Raw genomic sequence first — 6,719 nt, forward strand, 5'->3', positions numbered from 1 at the left:
AGAGTTACTACGGATTCATTTTATATTAATAAAAAATATTCAGGATTGCTAGAACAACTACATATCGATACTTGTGCACAGTGGGGTTCGTGGAGAATAAAAAAAGAAAGTATACACGATTATTCAGAATCCGCTGATGTTACGATTAAAGATATTTACCTGACAAATAATCAGATATCAAAACTATCATCTGCACCATCGGTGTACGATCCAATAACCAGAAATAAAACGGTTTATCTAAATGGACCGGGAGGTTCTGGTAAGACGACTCGAGCAATCGAATTATTTCAGAATTCAGATATTATTGTTTTAACACCTACACATAGACTCGTACGAGAGATGAAACAACGAGGAGTGCAATCATGTACCTATCACAGTGTTTTTAGATACAAGGGTGTGACGCATGGACTTTTTCGAGGATGGGAGAGAAATATATTCCAACGATTATCGTTTCGGATGAAATATGTACAGTACCGTTAGAAACATTAAAAACATTTCTTGATTGGTTATTAACAAAAAATACTGCTGTGGTCATGTGCGGCGATCACGGTCAACCACCACCTTTTGTTGGACCATCTCCACATGATTGGCTAAAAGATTGTGTTGATTATTACTCGGAGATAACTGATCATCATAGAGCACTTGATCCAGAATTAAGTGAGTTAAAAAAATTAATCAGACTACAGCCGAATAAAACTCAATGTGAAGTAATGCGTGAAGTGATTTCAGAAACCTCTATGAACGACTTTCTGCAAACGTGGAGACCAAATGATTTGATAGTTGCAAGTAGAAAGATAGTTCGTGATACACTTCAGCAGCGGTTGTTTTAGTTACATAAAGAAACGTTTCCAACGTTGACAGTGCCGTTGTGTTATCGACCAGCAGACACGCGACGGCAGAATATTGACGTTGATATACCAGGACAGACCGAGAAACAAAATCTCGTATTAAATGATGTCGCAGTTGATGTCGGTGTTGTTGAGGATGCGCTAAAAATGAACAAATCGCCGTGGACGCTGGGATACGCGATGACAATTCACTCATCTCAAGGGTTAACTATTCTTGATACAGTTGTTTAGATCGTCGATGATCGTATCGATTGGTCCAACTTAGTCTATCTTGCAGTATCTAGAGTTAGAAGAATATCTCGACTACGGAGAATCGTCATGGACTCGTCAGTGATCAATGATGATATTGACAACGATATAATAAGAAAAAAATTAGCTGGTTATAAACAAACTGACAAAAAAAACTACTTTGATCTTGATGTTGAATTTATTAATACGATGAAACAACAGCAGAATAATCACTGTGCGAGTTGTAATTGTATAATGTTATGGCGGTATCTGAAAAATGATCCAAGACAATTTACCGTAGATAAAAAAAATAACAGCCGCGGTCATACACGGGAAAATGTGATGTTGACCTGTCTTATGTGTAATTGACGTAGGGGTACTAGTTAAGTGATTGCGGTGACAATTGTGTGTCTTCAGGAATTATTTGTAATTGTTCAAACGTGAACCCGCGCTGAGGAGCAGTTGAATCCAGTCTGTAAATTGCGGGTCTACCAGCAAATCTTACTATGTTAGATATCTTGTGCGTCGTAATACTCCAAATAGGATCAGTCGCTCTTTTTTTACCACCCTCAAGTTCACCGGGTTCATATAAATATCTTACAGTAATATTACCCAGTACTGGCTGCGCTGAAAAACTACGTCGTTGTATTGGTATATGTTTTTTATGAGACTGCGCTAATGGGTTTCATATTAGTTGTTCGAGTAATTTCGTTATTTAGCGCGGCTATCACACTTGGTAATCTTGCAACCCATTCGCGAGATCTTTTGTCTTGAATAAATTCCTTCGCGTATTGATATCCACATAACCGCTCAGCAAGTGTTCGATTGAATCGTTCAACAACTGCCTGATGACGAGGAATTGCAGTGTGTCCTCGTCTGATTTTGACATTATGTTGCTTCATTAACGATTATACTGGACCAGGAAATTCTTTGCCAGGATCAACTTGTAACAGCTGTGGCCATTGCAAGGGTCCTCGTTGATAAATTCGTTCAAACGCAGAAGAAACGTCGGTCGCTGTTTTAGTTGATAATGGTTCTGCCTCTTTATACCTACTCGCAACGTCAATGACAGTTAGCGCGTACTTGTATGTTATTTGACGTCTACATGCTTTAATCGTATCATGAGGTAAAAATAAAATATCAGCCTGATGAACTTCATTAGGAACACTAACATCGAAATGTGCGTACTGAATTGGCTTCGGTGATGGTAGATAAATTTGCCATATTGCCTGTCGTGCTAAGCACGCTGCGGCGCCAGGACGCGTGACATTTGCTGCATCAGCGAGTTTACTACGTCTGCGATACCACCCCTAGTGATTTCTACTAAATCGTCATTGACAAGACCAGTCCAGAAGTAGGCCTTGACCGTGGCAAAGACTTAAGGCAGTTACAGATGATTACGTCCCGTTCCTGAGTTTGCTTTTTAAATAAAGAAATACCTAACGGTTCTTTTCAGGGTCATCCACATATCTCCAAAAGCGATATTATTTCAATTGAAAATATCAGTTAAAACTAAAAAGCCCTTTTAGCCAATGATGTACGTATGAGTGAGTGAGTGCGTGAGTGTAGGTTCTTATTCTAAAATATCAAAACCAATAGACACTTACGTTTTATGTTAGGTCCATTCTCTTACAAATTTTACAATCTAATTCACAACACAACACAACACTTTAAAAAGTTCTTAGACTTCTGTGTCTGTGTTCACTCTGACTTTTTGAATTTCTGTACTTTCACTAGTTTTGTTTGCCCTCTTCGGCTTCACTTTCTTCTCGTCTTTTTTCTTCTTCTCATTTTCCTCTTTCTGCACGTGTCTTCGTTCTTCCTTTTTGGAGGGTACCTCTTCTTTCTGTTCGGAACCCCTCTCCTCTTGCTCCTGTTGTTTCTATTAGGGCATTCTGAACACCAATGTCTTTTTTCCTCACAGTGATAACAGGTCTCTTGACTGTTGTCTCTTCTAGCACCTGTCTTGCTTTTTTGACGGTCTGGGCACTCTGAAGACCAGTGTCCTTTCTTCTTACAGATATAGCAAGTATCTTGACTTTTTTATCTCGAAAGGAGGGTGAGTAGTCTGTCGGCTTGTCTGGGAAAACTTCGTATGACACCTCGCAAAGCTCTGATCAAAAGTTCCATCTGTGGGGACTCTTCCGTCGTTCTGCTCGGTTTGAGAGTGAAATGAATAGTGGAAGGGAAGTCACACACCCTGTATATATACGCTGGTTTTACATGGATATAAAGTGACCCATGGCGTTTAAAATTTAGTCGTTTAACTGTACACAGTCAAGATGAACCTATCGCATCAACTCTTGGAGAAAGTAGAAGAAAGTAAGAGGCAGAAACGTGATTTATCGCCTCGTACAGTAGCTGAAGTCTTGGCACAAACTAATGCCAGTTAATTTGAAGATGACATGAGTGAGCCAGAATCCAGACCCAGAGACTCTACACCCAACCAAAGTTCACCATTAGTTAACCCTGAAAAGTACTATCACATTCGAGAGACAGAAAAGCGCTCCTCTAGAAAATTTAGAACTAAGGCTTACACGTACACTGTGAAGTTTAAAGATTTCAAGTCCAACGTACCAACGGAGAAAGCAGACTAGTTCATCACCGATGTGTGGGATTCTTTATTAACCATACTGAAACTACAATGTGAAGCCAATGAAGACGAACGCTTGAGACTTTCCATTCATCACGACAATTTAAAGTCCCCAGTTCGGATCGAGTTTATCAGCCCAGCAGAATTAAAACCTTCCAAAGTCATCGACAAGATTCAACACGTGCAACAATCCAATGACAAGTTTCGCAACACTGATGGAAAAGCCACACTGTTCACGACCCACATATCTCCCAAAGGGGACCGGACAACGCAGAAAAATGTTATTGGTGGACGACTTTCGTAGCATTTTGCGTAGCATCGTCCAAATTAACAACCCATAAGACCATAAGTGTTTAGCCTATGCCATCTCGCAGGACGAACGTATGCCGACAATAACGATACGGCAGAATGGAAAAGAGGCTGGAAAAATATTCAACGATCGTACCAAGCCAAACAGCGAAGTGAAGCAGAACTTCTGTTATAACAAGCGAGGCTATCCAAAGACACACCTTGTGGCATTACTGAAATGTAAAAATTGGAAGACTTCTTGGTTCCACGCTACAACACGAGTACGATCACTTTTAATGGACCCACTGAACGAACCCAAGGGACAGTTTGTACGGAGGAAGAATAGATGCCACCTGTTTGCTGCACCAAGCCGACGAGGAGAAAGGAGAAGAAATCAAATACTTAGACGTGTGTTCGCTGTATCCTTATGTGTGCAAAAGTGTCACTTTCCTTCAGGGCACCCGCAATTGCTGACGGAACACATTGACCTGGACAACATTCTACAATACGAATGGTCCATCACGTGCTAATTCGTGCCTCCCACCGACTTGTACCATCCAGTTTTACCTCACCATTGCCAAGGAAAACTGATGTTTCCATTGTGCCATAGTTGTGCCGAAACGCGCAATCAAGATGGATCTTGTCAGCACACCCATGAAGGACGCGGCTTGACGGGAAGGTGGGTCAGCGTAGAATTGTTCAAAGCGCTGGACCTGCGATACCAACTGTTAGAAGTGTACGAAATTACTACCTTCCCAAGACACAAAAATACTGCAAGGGCGATGAGACTCAGAAAGGAATATTTGCAGACTACGTCGATGCCTTTTTGAAACTGAAACAAGAAGCCAGCGGCTATCCTTCCTTTTGTCACACTCCTGAAGACCAAAGGAAATTCCAAGAAAAATACTGGGAGCAGGAAGACATCGCTTTAGACAACATTGAGAAAAACGATGGAAGGCGATCGTTTGCCAAAGTGAGGTTAAATTGTTTGTGAGGCAAAATGGCAGGACGGCCGTGTTTGCCCAAGACAGAGTATTTGGCAGTACCTTCCCGTTACTTTCAGATGATTCACCATAAAACCAAATACATGAAACACGTGGACGTCATTCGTGAGGAAGACTGTTATCCCTCTTTGAATAGTGGAGAATCTTTGGAATGGGAGGAGACCGTGGAAGCAGAACCCCAAGACACAGATGAAAAGGACATAGTAATGAACTTCAGATGGCCAGAACACGAACAGCATTTAGTCTCCTGTTTTACCAAACACCTGGCAGAAAAGGATACGGAATTGATCAAAAAAGATTTCTATGGATGTCATAACGATCATCCCAGTCAAATTCAACACGATAAATATTTGATGCTGAGTCAAGAAGAAAAATTGACAGCTTCGAGTCTCATCTCGGTTGAAGACGTGTTGCATTAGTGGTATAAAGACTCTGGAGATCCAGCACATCGAATCTCTTTTGGCTAAGAGTGGAGATTAGAAACGAAGAAACGGTTACTTGTCAGACATTTTCAAGCAAAAAGTCAGGATTGAATTGATCACTTATCATTACCTGTGAAGAAAAAAAAAAAGACAAACAACACAAAAATTGATACCTGTGAACGTTATTGCATTTTTAACCACAGTTCTTACACTGCTTGTTGGAATCCTGGCGGTAAAGATGAACTGCCTCATCGCAAACCTCAAGACCATCAAGCTTATGTCATCGTGGTGATGATAGTCATCTTCCAGGAACCCACTGGGTAGCAGTCTACTTTCCTAAAGAAGGTTGTGGGGAGTATTTTGATTCGTATGGATTGCTACCTTTGGAAGACGATGTCATCGACTTTATGAGAAGTAATGCCCAGACGACACGATTCAATAATGTGATATTACAAGGCACAGATTACATGGTGTGTGGACAATATTGTGTGTATTTCCTTCATCAACGCAGTCTTGGATATTCTTTAGAACATATAGTGACTTATTTTGATCTTCGTTCTTCTAGAAATGATGAGAAAGTAGATCGATGGTTTTGTGACCATTATTGTTATATTTTGTTATTAGCTAGGAAACATATTGTACATCAACAAGTCTAGCTTCACTTCACAACGTTGTCAACCTTGTCCAAAATAGATTGTTAGTAGATCAAAATGTTTGCTAGTTTGTTTGATTGTTTCTTTAAAAATTCGTTAATTTTTAATTGTTGGTTGTTAGTTATTTGAATAAAAATGTTGTTTTGAAAAATGCGTCTGTCGTTTATTTGCCATGTTTATCATGGGCTATGCTCTCTGAGTTCTCTCTATCCCTCAAATCAAACTATTAGAGCGTCCCCACTCTAAACAATGTAGGAATGTTTCTATCGCGTCCGAGCTTCAACCATATAAAGCAGTGTAGACTCCAGTCTGACCATCCATTATTGACTCATCTTCCTATGAAGATGTGCTCAAGACTAGACAAACTGAACGAAGCTTACGTGAATTTACATCGTGCCAGGCAAAGCCTGATACCCAAACCTGCAGAGATAGAGAATGTCAGAATCTTGAAAGTGACTGAAGACCGTATAGAAGAACTCTTCAGAGAGGATATCAAGAAAGAAACGGAAGAATGGACGAAGAAGTACAGCAGAAAGAGCAGAGAGAGCAGCAGCAACAGCAGGGACTAGACAGAGGCTTTGTCGACTGTCGTGTAGAGTTTTCCTTCTCTTTCCGAAGAAGCAGACCTTATCCTGTGTGAAAGCGTGTCACCAGACGAGGACGCAATCTTAATCAAGAAAAGA

The sequence above is a fragment of the Sinohyriopsis cumingii genome, chromosome 4, assembly GCF_028554795.1.
Source record: "Sinohyriopsis cumingii isolate HCF-2022 chromosome 4, ASM2855479v2, whole genome shotgun sequence".
Taxonomy (NCBI): Eukaryota; Metazoa; Mollusca; class Bivalvia; order Unionida; family Unionidae; genus Sinohyriopsis; species Sinohyriopsis cumingii.